The sequence below is a fragment of the Osmerus mordax genome, chromosome 11 (genome assembly GCF_038355195.1).
Source record: "Osmerus mordax isolate fOsmMor3 chromosome 11, fOsmMor3.pri, whole genome shotgun sequence".
Taxonomy (NCBI): domain Eukaryota; kingdom Metazoa; phylum Chordata; class Actinopteri; order Osmeriformes; family Osmeridae; genus Osmerus; species Osmerus mordax.
In genome coordinates, this window is record NC_090060.1 from 1,341,470 (window position 1) to 1,353,840 (window position 12,371).

The 12,371-nt window shown below is 47.5% G+C and overlaps 14 non-coding genes across 14 annotated transcripts; all 14 read right to left on the reverse strand.

The window, feature by feature from the left end:
• Window positions 1-185: 185 nt before the first annotated feature.
• On the reverse strand, window positions 186-267 carry trnas-gcu (transfer RNA serine (anticodon GCU)). The gene has a single exon. It is a non-coding gene; the product is annotated as a tRNA-Ser (tRNA).
• A 1,440-nt stretch (window positions 268-1,707) lies between these two features.
• On the reverse strand, window positions 1,708-1,789 carry trnas-gcu (transfer RNA serine (anticodon GCU)). The gene has a single exon. It is a non-coding gene; the product is annotated as a tRNA-Ser (tRNA).
• Window positions 1,790-5,067: 3,278 nt separating this feature from the next.
• On the reverse strand, window positions 5,068-5,149 carry trnas-gcu (transfer RNA serine (anticodon GCU)). The gene has a single exon. It is a non-coding gene; the product is annotated as a tRNA-Ser (tRNA).
• Window positions 5,150-5,684: 535 nt separating this feature from the next.
• On the reverse strand, window positions 5,685-5,766 carry trnas-gcu (transfer RNA serine (anticodon GCU)). The gene has a single exon. It is a non-coding gene; the product is annotated as a tRNA-Ser (tRNA).
• Window positions 5,767-5,986: 220 nt separating this feature from the next.
• Window positions 5,987-6,068, reverse strand: trnas-gcu (transfer RNA serine (anticodon GCU)). Its single transcript has one exon. It is a non-coding gene; the product is annotated as a tRNA-Ser (tRNA).
• Window positions 6,069-6,294: 226 nt separating this feature from the next.
• trnas-gcu (transfer RNA serine (anticodon GCU)) lies at window positions 6,295-6,376 on the reverse strand. The gene has a single exon. It is a non-coding gene; the product is annotated as a tRNA-Ser (tRNA).
• A 548-nt stretch (window positions 6,377-6,924) lies between these two features.
• On the reverse strand, window positions 6,925-7,006 carry trnas-gcu (transfer RNA serine (anticodon GCU)). The gene has a single exon. It is a non-coding gene; the product is annotated as a tRNA-Ser (tRNA).
• A 233-nt stretch (window positions 7,007-7,239) lies between these two features.
• trnas-gcu (transfer RNA serine (anticodon GCU)) lies at window positions 7,240-7,321 on the reverse strand. The gene has a single exon. It is a non-coding gene; the product is annotated as a tRNA-Ser (tRNA).
• A 548-nt stretch (window positions 7,322-7,869) lies between these two features.
• Window positions 7,870-7,951, reverse strand: trnas-gcu (transfer RNA serine (anticodon GCU)). Its single transcript has one exon. It is a non-coding gene; the product is annotated as a tRNA-Ser (tRNA).
• A 233-nt stretch (window positions 7,952-8,184) lies between these two features.
• On the reverse strand, window positions 8,185-8,266 carry trnas-gcu (transfer RNA serine (anticodon GCU)). Its single transcript has one exon. It is a non-coding gene; the product is annotated as a tRNA-Ser (tRNA).
• Window positions 8,267-8,499: 233 nt separating this feature from the next.
• On the reverse strand, window positions 8,500-8,581 carry trnas-gcu (transfer RNA serine (anticodon GCU)). Its single transcript has one exon. It is a non-coding gene; the product is annotated as a tRNA-Ser (tRNA).
• Window positions 8,582-9,421: 840 nt separating this feature from the next.
• On the reverse strand, window positions 9,422-9,503 carry trnas-gcu (transfer RNA serine (anticodon GCU)). Its single transcript has one exon. It is a non-coding gene; the product is annotated as a tRNA-Ser (tRNA).
• A 1,440-nt stretch (window positions 9,504-10,943) lies between these two features.
• Window positions 10,944-11,025, reverse strand: trnas-gcu (transfer RNA serine (anticodon GCU)). Its single transcript has one exon. It is a non-coding gene; the product is annotated as a tRNA-Ser (tRNA).
• An 843-nt stretch (window positions 11,026-11,868) lies between these two features.
• On the reverse strand, window positions 11,869-11,950 carry trnas-gcu (transfer RNA serine (anticodon GCU)). Its single transcript has one exon. It is a non-coding gene; the product is annotated as a tRNA-Ser (tRNA).
• Window positions 11,951-12,371: the final 421 nt, after the last annotated feature.

The window sequence follows — 12,371 nt, forward strand, 5'->3', positions numbered from 1 at the left end:
TTCCATTTCACAAAACATGGAGAAAAGCAGGTGACACCAGGCACAATTGTGAAAAGGAATATAGTCAGGAGCTGAGGAAGGAATCAAAGAGTTGCTGGAAAGGCAGTGGTGGAGGGGGGCACTAAGGGTTGAGGGACAGAAGAATTTCAATTGACAAAGGTGGACATGTCATAAAGATAACTTGCCGACGAGGATGAGATTCGAACTCACGCGTGCAGAGCACAACGGATTAGCAGTCCATCGCCTTAACCACTCGGCCACCTCGTCATTAACAGCACTTGGCCCACAGTGGTGAAAGAACCTTCCATTTCACAAAACATGGAGAAAAGCAGGTGACGACAGGCACAATTGTGAAATGGAATATAGTCAGGAGCTGAGGAAGGAATCAAAGAGTTGCTGGAAAGGCAGTGGTGGAGGGGGGCACTAAGGGTTGAGGGACAGAAGAATTTCAACTGACAAAGGTGGACATGTCATATAGATAACTTGCCGACGAGGATGAGATTCGAACTCACGCGTGCAGAGCACAACGGATTAGCAGTCCATCGGCTTAACCACTCGGCCACCTCGTCATTTACAGCACTGGGCCCACGGTGGTGAAAGAACCTTCCATTTCACAAAACATGGAGAAAAGCAGGTGACGATAGGCACAATTGTGAAATGGAATATAGTCAGGAGCTGGGGAAGGAATCAAAGAGTTTTTGGAAAGGCAGTGGTGGAGGGGGGCACTAAATATGAGCAGTAAGGGACAGAAGAATTTCAATTGACAAAGGTGGACATGTCATAAAGATAACTTGCCGACGAGGATGAGATTCAAACTCACGCGTGCAGAGCACAATGGATTAGCAGTCCATCGCCTTAACCAATCGGCCACCTCGTCATTTACAGCACTGGGCCCACGGTGTTGAAAGAACCTTCCATTTCACAAAACATGGAGAAAAGCAGGTGACGACAGGCACAATTGTGAAAAGGAATATAGTCAGGAGCTGAGGAAGGAATCAAAGAGTTGCTGGAAAGGCAGTGGTGGAGGGGGGCACTAAGGGTTGAGGGACAGAAGAATTTCAATTGACAAAGGTGGACATGTCATAAAGATAACTTGCCGACGAGGATGAGATTCGAACTCACGCGTGCAGAGCACAATGGATTAGCAGTCCATCGCCTTAACCACTCGGCCACCTCGTAATTTACAGCTCTGGGCCCACGGTGGTGAAAGAACCTTCCATTTCACAAAACATGGAGAAAAGCAGGTGACGATAGGCACAATTGTGAAATGGAATATAGTCAGGAGCTGGGGAAGGAATCAAAGAGTTTCTGGAAAGGCAGTGGTGGAGGGGGGCACTAAATATGAGCAGTAAGGGACAGAAGAATTTCAATTGACAAAGGTGGACATGTCATAAAGATAACTTCCCGACGAGGATGAGATTCAAACTCACGCGTGCAGAGCACAATGGATTAGCAGTCCATCGCGTTAACCACTCGGCCACCTCGTCTTTTACAGCACTGGGCCCACGGTGGTGAAAGAACCTTCCATTTCACAAAACATGGAGAAAAGCAGGTGACGATAGGCACAATTGTGAAATGGAATATAGTCAGGAGCTGAGGAAGGAATCAAAGAGTTTCTGGAAAAGCAGTGGTGGAGGGGGGCACCAAGGGTTGAGGGACAGAAGAATTTCAATTGACAAAGGTGGACATGTCATAAAGATAACTTGCCGACGAGGATGAGATTCGAACTCACGCGTGCAGAGCACAATGGATTAGCAGTCCATCGCCTTAACCACTCGGCCACCTCGTCATTAACAGCACTTGGCCCACAGTGGTGAAAGAACCTTCCATTTCACAAAACATGGAGAAAAGCAGGTGACGACAGGCACAATTGTGAAATGGAATATAGTCAGGAGCTGAGGAAGGAATCAAAGAGTTTCTGGAAAGGCAGTGGTGGAGGGGGGCACTAAATATGAGCAGTAAGGGTTGAGGGACAGAAGAATTTCAATTGACATGTCATAAAGATAACTTGCCGACGAGGATGAGATTCGAACTCAAGCCTACAGAGCACAATGGATTAGCAGTCCATCGCCTTAACCACTCGGCCACCTCGTCATTTACAGCTCTAGGCCCTCGGTGGTGAAAGAACCTTCCATTTCACAACACATGGAGAAAAGCAGGTGACGATAGGCACAATTGTGAAATGGAATATAGTCAGGAGCTGAGGAAGGAATCAAAGAGTTTCTGGAAAGGCAGTGGTGGAGGGGGGCACTAAATATGAGCAGTAAGGGTTGAGGGACAGAAGAATTTCAATTGACAAAGGTGGACATGTCATAAAGATAACTTGCCGACGAGGATGAGATTCGAACTCACGCGTGCAGAGCACAATGGATTAGCATTTCATCGCCTTAACCACTCGGCCACCTCGTCATTTACAGCACTGGGCCCACGGTGGTGAAAGAACCTTCCATTTCACAAAACATGGAGAAAAGCAGGTGACGACAGGCAAAATTGTGAAATGGAATATAGTCAGGAGCTGAGGAAGAAATCAAAGAGTTGCTGGAAAGGCAGTGGTGGAGGGGGGCACTAAATATGAGCAGTAAGGGTTGAGGGACAGAAGAATTTCAATTGACATGTCATAAAGATAACTTGCCGACGAGGATGAGATTCGAACTCACGCGTGCAGAGCACGAGGGATTAGCAGTCCATCGCCTTAACCACTCGGCCACCTCGTCATTTACAGCAAGTGGCCCACGGTGGTGAAAGAACCTTCCATTTCACAAAACATGGAGAAAAGCAGGTGACACCAGGCACAATTGTGAAAAGGAATATAGTCAGGAGCTGAGGAAGGAATCAAAGAGTTTCTGGAAAGGCAGTGGTGGAGGGGGGCACTAAGGGTTGAGGGGCAGAAGAATTTCAATTGACAAAGGTGGACATGTCATAAAGATAACTTGCCGACGAGGATGAGATTCGAACTCACGCATGCAGGGCACAATGGATTAGCAGTCCATCGCCTTAACCACTCGGCCACCTCGTCATTTACAGCTCTAGGCCCTCGGTGGTGAAAGAACCTTCCATTTCACAAAAAATGGAGAAAAGCAGGTGACGATAGGCACAATTGTGAAATGGAATATAGTCAGGAGCTGAGGAAGGAATCAAAGAGTTTCTGGAAAGGCAGTGGTGGAGGGGGGCACTAAATATGAGCAGTAAGGGTTGAGGGACAGAAGAATTTCAATTGACATGTCATAAATATAACTTGCCGACGAGGATGAGATTCGAACTCAAGCCTGCAGAGCACAATGGATTAGCAGTCCATCGCCTTAACCACTCTGCCACCTCGTCATTTACAGCACAGGGTCCACGGTGGTGAAAGAACCTTCCATTTCACAAAACATGGAGAAAAGCAGGTGACGACAGGCACAATTGTGAAAAGGAATATTGTCAGGAGCTGAGGAAGGAATCAAAGAGTTGCTGGAAAGGCAGTGGTGGAGGGGGGCACTAAATATGAGCAGTAAGGGTTGAGGGACAGAAGAATTTCAATTGACATGTCATAAAGATAACTTGCCGACGAGGATGAGATTTGAACTCACGCGTGCAGAGCACAAGGGATTAGCAGTCCATCACCTTAACCACTCGGCCACCTCGTCATTTACAGCAAGTGGCCCACGGTGGTGAAAGAACCTTCCATTTCACAAAACATGGAGAAAAGCAGGTGACACCAGGCACAATTGTGAAAAGGAATATAGTCAGGAGCTGAGGAAGGAATCAAAGAGTTGCTGGAAAGGCAGTGGTGGAGGGGGGCACTAAATATGAGCAGTAAGGGTTGAGGGACAGAAGAATTTCAATTGACAAAGGTGGACATGTCATAAAGATAACTTGCCGACGAGGATGAGATTCGAACTCACGGGTGCAGAGCACAAAGGATTAGCAGTCCATCTCCTTAACCACTCGGCCACCTCGTCATTTACATCACTAGGCCCTCGGTGGTGAAAGAACCTTCCATTTCACAAAACATGGAGAAAAGCAGGTGACACCAGGCACAATTGTGAAAAGGAATATAGTCAGGAGCTGAGGAAGGAATCAAAGAGTTGCTGGAAAGGCAGTGGTGGAGGGGGGCACTAAGGGTTGAGGGACAGAAGAATTTCAATTGACAAAGGTGGACATGTCACAAAGATAACTTGCCGACGAGATTCGAACTCACGCGTGCAGAGCACAATGGATTAGCAGTCCATCGCCTTAACCACTCGGCCACCTCGACATTTACAGCACTGGGCCCACGGTGGTGAAAGAACCTTCCATTTCACAAAACATGGAGAAAAGCAGGTGACGACAGGCAAAATTGTGAAATGGAATATAGTCAGGAGCTGAGGAAGGAATCAAAGAGTTTCTGGAAGGGCAGTGGTGGAGGGGGGCACTAAGGGTTGAGGGACAGAAGAATTTCAACTGACAAAGGTGGACATGTCATATAGATAACTTGCCGACGAGGATGAGATTCGAACTCACGCGTGCAGAGCACAACCGATTAGCAGTCCATCGGCTTAACCACTCGGCCACCTCGTCATTTACAGCACTGGGCCCACGGTGGTGAAAGAACCTTCCATTTCACAAAACATGGAGAAAAGCAGGTGACGATAGGCACAATTGTGAAATGGAATATAGTCAGGAGCTGAGGAAGGAATCAAAGAGTTTCTGGAAAGGCAGTGGTGGAGGGGGGCACTAAATATGAGCAGTAAGGGACAGAAGAATTTCAATTGACAAAGGTGGACATGTCATAAAGATAACTTGCCGACGAGGATGAGATTCAAACTCACGCGTGCAGAGCACAATGGATTAGCAGTCCATCGCCTTAACCAATCGGCCACCTCGTCATTTACAGCACTGGGCCCACGGTGTTGAAAGAACCTTCCATTTCACAAAACATGGAGAAAAGCAGGTGACGACAGGCACAATTGTGAAAAGGAATATAGTCAGGAGCTGAGGAAGGAATCAAAGAGTTGCTGGAAAGGCAGTGGTGGAGGGGGGCACTAAGGGTTGAGGGACAGAAGAATTTCAATTGACAAAGGTGGACATGTCATAAAGATAACTTGCCGACGAGGATGAGATTCGAACTCACGCGTGCAGAGCACAATGGATTAGCAGTCCATCGCCTTAACCACTCGGCCACCTCGTCATTTACAGCACTGGGCCCACGGTGGTGAAAGAACCTTCCATTTCACAAAACATGGAGAAAAGCAGGTGACGACAGGCAAAATTGTGAAATGGAATATAGTCAGGAGCTGAGGAAGGAATCAAAGAGTTTCTGGAAGGGCAGTGGTGGAGGGGGGCACTAAATATGAGCAGTAAGGGTTGAGGGACAAAATAATTTCAATTGACAAAGGTGGACATGTCATAAAGATAACTTGCCGACGAGGATGAGATTCGAACTCACGCATGCAGAGCACAACGGATCAGCAGTCCATCGCCTTAACCACTCGGCCACCTCGTCATTTACAGCACTGGGCCCACGGTGGTGAAAGAACCTTCCATTTCACAAAACATGGAGAAAAGCAGGTGACGATAGGCAAAATTGTGAAAAGGAATATAGTCAGGAGCTGAGGAAGGAATCAAAGAGTTTCTGGAAAGGCAGTGGTGGAGGGGGGCACTAAGGGTTGAGGGGCAGAAGAATTTCAATTGACAAAGGTGGACATGTCATAAAGATAACTTGCCGACGAGGATGAGATTCGAACTCACGCGTGCAGAGCACAATGGATTAGCAGTCCATCGCCTTAACCACTCGGCCACCTCGTCATTAACAGCACTTGGCCCACAGTGGTGAAAGAACCTTCCATTTCACAAAACATGGAGAAAAGCAGGTGACGACAGGCACAATTGTGAAATGGAATATAGTCAGGAGCTGAGGAAGGAATCAAAGAGTTGCTGGAAAGGCAGTGGTGGAGGGGGGCACTAAGGGTTGAGGGACAGAAGAATTTCAATTGACAAAGGTGGACATGTCATAAAGATACCTTGCCGACGAGGATGAGATTCGAACTCACGCGTGCAGAGCACAATGGATTAGCAGTCCATCGCCTTAACCACTCGGCCACCTCGTCATTTACAGCACTGGGCCCACGGTGGTGAAAGAACCTTCCATTTCACAAAACATGGAGAAAAGCAGGTGACGATAGGCACATTTGTGAAATGGAATATAGTCAGGAGCTGAGGAAGGAATCAAAGAGTTTCTGGAAAGGCAGTGGTGGAGGGGGGCACTAAATATGAGCAGTAAGGGACAGAAGAATTTCAATTGACAAAGGTGGACATGTCATAAAGATAACTTGCCGACGAGGATGAGATTCGAACTCACGCGTGCAGAGCACAATGGATTAGCAGTCCATCGCCTTAACCATTCGGCCACCTCGTCATTAACAGCACTTGGCCCACAGTGGTGAAAGAACCTTCCATTTCACAAAACATGGAGAAAAGCAGGTGACGACAGGCACAATTGTGAAATGGAATATAGTCAGGAGCTGAGGAAGGAATCAAAGAGTTGCTGGAAAGGCAGTGGTGGAGGGGGGCACTAAATATGAGCAGTAAGGGTTGAGGGACAGAAGAATTTCAATTGACAAAGGTGGACATGTCATAAAGATAACTTGCCGACGAGGATGAGATTCCAACTCACGCGTGCAGAGCACAATGGATTAGCAGTCCATCGCCTTAACCACTCGGCCACCTCGTCATTCACAGCACTGGGCCCACGGTGGTGAAAGAACCTTCCATTTCACAAAACATGGAGAAAAGCAGGTGACGATAGGCACAATTGTGAAATGGAATATAGTCAGGAGCTGAGGAAGGAATCAAAGAGTTTCTGGAAAGGCAGTGGTGGAGGGGGGCACTAAATATGAGCAGTAAGGGTTGAGGGACAGAAGAATTTCAATTGACAAAGGTGGACATGTCATAAAGATAACTTGCCGACGAGGATGAGATTCGAACTCACGCGTGCAGAGCACAATGGATTAGCAGTCCATCGCCTTAACCACTCGGCCACCTCGTCATTCACAGCACTGGGCCCACGGTGGTGAAAGAACCTTCCATTTCACAAAACATGGAGAAAAGCAGGTGACGATAGGCACAATTGTGAAATGGAATATAGTCAGGAGCTGAGGAAGGAATCAAAGAGTTTCTGGAAAGGCAGTGGTGGAGGGGGGCACTAAATATGAGCAGTAAGGGTTGAGGGACAGAAGAATTTCAATTGACAAAGGTGGACATGTCGTAAAGATAACTTGCCGACGAGGATGAGATTCGAACTCACGCGTGCAGCGCACAATGGATTAGCAGTCCATCGCCTTAACCACTCGGCCACCTCGTCATTAACAGCACTTGGCCCACAGTGGTGAAAGAACCTTCCATTTCACAAAACATGGAGAAAAGCAGGTGACGACAGGCACAATTGTGAAATGGAATATAGTCAGGAGCTGAGGAAGGAATCAAAGAGTTGCTGGAAAGGCAGTGGTGGAGGGGGGCACTAAATATGAGCAGTAAGGGTTGAGGGACAGAAGAATTTCAATTGACAAAGGTGGACATGTCATAAAGATAACTTGCCAACGAGGATGAGATTCCAACTCACGCGTGCAGAGCACAATGGATTAGCAGTCCATCGCCTTAACCACTCGGCCACCTCGTCATTCACAGCACTGGGCCCACGGTGGTGAAAGAACCTTCCATTTCACAAAACATGGAGAAAAGCAGGTGACGATAGGCACAATTGTGAAATGGAATATAGTCAGGAGCTGAGGAAGGAATCAAAGAGTTTCTGGAAAGGCAGTGGTGGAGGGGGGCACTAAATATGAGCAGTAAGGGTTGAGGGACAGAAGAATTTCAATTGACAAAGGTGGACATGTCATAAAGATAACTTGCCGACGAGGATGAGATTCGAACTCACGCGTGCAGAGCACAATGGATTAGCAGTCCATCGCCTTAACCACTCGGCCACCTCGTCATTCACAGCACTGGGCCCACGGTGGTGAAAGAACCTTCCATTTCACAAAACATGGAGAAAAGCAGGTGACGATAGGCACAATTGTGAAATGGAATATAGTCAGGAGCTGAGGAAGGAATCAAAGAGTTTCTGGAAAGGCAGTGGTGGAGGGGGGCACTAAATATGAGCAGTAAGGGTTGAGGGACAGAAGAATTTCAATTGACAAAGGTGGACATGTCGTAAAGATAACTTGCCGACGAGGATGAGATTCGAACTCACGCGTGCAGCGCACAATGGATTAGCAGTCCATCGCCTTAACCACTCGGCCACCTCGTCATTAACAGCACTTGGCCCACAGTGGTGAAAGAACCTTCCATTTCACAAAACATGGAGAAAAGCAGGTGACGACAGGCACAATTGTGAAATGGAATATAGTCAGGAGCTGAGGAAGGAATCAAAGAGTTGCTGGAAAGGCAGTGGTGGAGGGGGGCACTAAATATGAGCAGTAAGGGTTGAGGGACAGAAGAATTTCAATTGACAAAGGTGGACATGTCATAAAGATAACTTGCCGACGAGGATGAGATTCGAACTCACGCGTGCAGAGCACAATGGATTAGCAGTCCATCGCCTTAACCACTCGGCCACCTCGTCATTTACAGCACAGGGTCCACGGTGGTGAAAGAACCTTCCATTTCACAAAACATGGAGAAAAGCAGGTGACGACAGGCACAATTGTGAAAAGGAATATTGTCAGGAGCTGAGGAAGGAATCAAAGAGTTGCTGGAAAGGCAGTGGTGGAGGGGGGCACTAAATATGAGCAGTAAGGGTTGAGGGACAGAAGAATTTCAATTGACATGTCATAAAGATAACTTGCCGACGAGGATGAGATTTGAACTCACGCGTGCAGAGCACAAGGGATTAGCAGTCCATCACCTTAACCACTCGGCCACCTCGTCATTTACAGCAAGTGGCCCACGGTGGTGAAAGAACCTTCCATTTCACAAAACATGGAGAAAAGCAGGTGACACCAGGCACAATTGTGAAAAGGAATATAGTCAGGAGCTGAGGAAGGAATCAAAGAGTTGCTGGAAAGGCAGTGGTGGAGGGGGGCACTAAATATGAGCAGTAAGGGTTGAGGGACAGAAGAATTTCAATTGACAAAGGTGGACATGTCATAAAGATAACTTGCCGACGAGGATGAGATTCGAACTCACGGGTGCAGAGCACAAAGGATTAGCAGTCCATCTCCTTAACCACTCGGCCACCTCGTCATTTACATCACTAGGCCCTCGGTGGTGAAAGAACCTTCCATTTCACAAAACATGGAGAAAAGCAGGTGACACCAGGCACAATTGTGAAAAGGAATATAGTCAGGAGCTGAGGAAGGAATCAAAGAGTTGCTGGAAAGGCAGTGGTGGAGGGGGGCACTAAGGGTTGAGGGACAGAAGAATTTCAATTGACAAAGGTGGACATGTCATAAAGATAACTTGCCGACGAGGATGAGATTCGAACTCACGCGTGCAGAGCACAACGGATTAGCAGTCCATCGCCTTAACCACTCGGCCACCTCGTCATTAACAGCACTTGGCCCACAGTGGTGAAAGAACCTTCCATTTCACAAAACATGGAGAAAAGCAGGTGACGACAGGCACAATTGTGAAATGGAATATAGTCAGGAGCTGAGGAAGGAATCAAAGAGTTGCTGGAAAGGCAGTGGTGGAGGGGGGCACTAAGGGTTGAGGGACAGAAGAATTTCAACTGACAAAGGTGGACATGTCATATAGATAACTTGCCGACGAGGATGAGATTCGAACTCACGCGTGCAGAGCACAACGGATTAGCAGTCCATCGGCTTAACCACTCGGCCACCTCGTCATTTACAGCACTGGGCCCACGGTGGTGAAAGAACCTTCCATTTCACAAAACATGGAGAAAAGCAGGTGACGATAGGCACAATTGTGAAATGGAATATAGTCAGGAGCTGGGGAAGGAATCAAAGAGTTTTTGGAAAGGCAGTGGTGGAGGGGGGCACTAAATATGAGCAGTAAGGGACAGAAGAATTTCAATTGACAAAGGTGGACATGTCATAAAGATAACTTGCCGACGAGGATGAGATTCAAACTCACGCGTGCAGAGCACAATGGATTAGCAGTCCATCGCCTTAACCAATCGGCCACCTCGTCATTTACAGCACTGGGCCCACGGTGTTGAAAGAACCTTCCATTTCACAAAACATGGAGAAAAGCAGGTGACGACAGGCACAATTGTGAAAAGGAATATAGTCAGGAGCTGAGGAAGGAATCAAAGAGTTGCTGGAAAGGCAGTGGTGGAGGGGGGCACTAAGGGTTGAGGGACAGAAGAATTTCAATTGACAAAGGTGGACATGTCATAAAGATAACTTGCCGACGAGGATGAGATTCGAACTCACGCGTGCAGAGCACAATGGATTAGCAGTCCATCGCCTTAACCACTCGGCCACCTCGTAATTTACAGCTCTGGGCCCACGGTGGTGAAAGAACCTTCCATTTCACAAAACATGGAGAAAAGCAGGTGACGATAGGCACAATTGTGAAATGGAATATAGTCAGGAGCTGGGGAAGGAATCAAAGAGTTTCTGGAAAGGCAGTGGTGGAGGGGGGCACTAAATATGAGCAGTAAGGGACAGAAGAATTTCAATTGACAAAGGTGGACATGTCATAAAGATAACTTCCCGACGAGGATGAGATTCAAACTCACGCGTGCAGAGCACAATGGATTAGCAGTCCATCGCGTTAACCACTCGGCCACCTCGTCTTTTACAGCACTGGGCCCACGGTGGTGAAAGAACCTTCCATTTCACAAAACATGGAGAAAAGCAGGTGACGATAGGCACAATTGTGAAATGGAATATAGTCAGGAGCTGAGGAAGGAATCAAAGAGTTTCTGGAAAAGCAGTGGTGGAGGGGGGCACCAAGGGTTGAGGGACAGAAGAATTTCAATTGACAAAGGTGGACATGTCATAAAGATAACTTGCCGACGAGGATGAGATTCGAACTCACGCGTGCAGAGCACAATGGATTAGCAGTCCATCGCCTTAACCACTCGGCCACCTCGTCATTAACAGCACTTGGCCCACAGTGGTGAAAGAACCTTCCATTTCACAAAACATGGAGAAAAGCAGGTGACGACAGGCACAATTGTGAAATGGAATATAGTCAGGAGCTGAGGAAGGAATCAAAGAGTTGCTGGAAAGGCAGTGGTGGAGGGGGGCACTAAATATGAGCTGTAAGGGTTGAGGGACAAAAGAATTTCAATTGACAAAGGTGGACATGTCATAAAGATAACTTGCCGACGAGGATGAGATTCGAACTCACGCGTGCAGAGCACAATGGATTAGCAGTCCATCGCCTTAACCACTCGGCCACCTCGTAATTTACAGCTCTGGGCCCACGGTGGTGAAAGAACCTTCCATTTCACAAAACATGGAGAAAAGCAGGTGACGATAGGCACAATTGTGAAATGGAATATAGTCAGGAGCTGGGGAAGGAATCAAAGAGTTTCTGGAAAGGCAGTGGTGGAGGGGGGCACTAAATATGAGCAGTAAGGGACAGAAGAATTTCAATTGACAAAGGTGGACATGTCATAAAGATAACTTCCCGACGAGGATGAGATTCAAACTCACGCGTGCAGAGCACAATGGATTAGCAGTCCATCGCCTTAACCACTCGGCCACCTCGTCTTTTACAGCACTGGGCCCACGGTGGTGAAAGAACCTTCCATTTCACAAAACATGGAGAAAAGCAGGTGACGATAGGCACAATTGTGAAATGGAATATAGTCAGGAGCTGAGGAAGGAATCAAAGAGTTTCTGGAAAAGCAGTGGTGGAGGGGGGCACCAAGGGTTGAGGGACAGAAGAATTTCAATTGACAAAGGTGGACATGTCATAAAGATAACTTGCCGACGAGGATGAGATTCGAACTCACGCGTGCAGAGCACAATGGATTAGCAGTCCATCGCCTTAACCACTCGGCCACCTCGTCATTAACAGCACTTGGCCCACAGTGGTGAAAGAACCTTCCATTTCACAAAACATGGAGAAAAGCAGGTGACGACAGGCACAATTGTGAAATGGAATATAGTCAGGAGCTGAGGAAGGAATCAAAGAGTTGCTGGAAAGGCAGTGGTGGAGGGGGGCACTAAATATGAGCTGTAAGGGTTGAGGGACAAAAGAATTTCAATTGACAAAGGTGGACATGTCATAAAGATAACTTGCCGACGAGGATGAGATTCGAACTCACGCGTGCAGAGCACAATGGATTAGCAGTCCATCGCCTTAACCACTCCGCCACCTCGTCATTAACAGCACTTGGCCCACAGTGGTGAAAGAACCTTCCATTTCACAAAACATGGAGAAAAGCAGGTGACGACAGGCACAATTGTGAAAAAGAATATAGTCAGGAG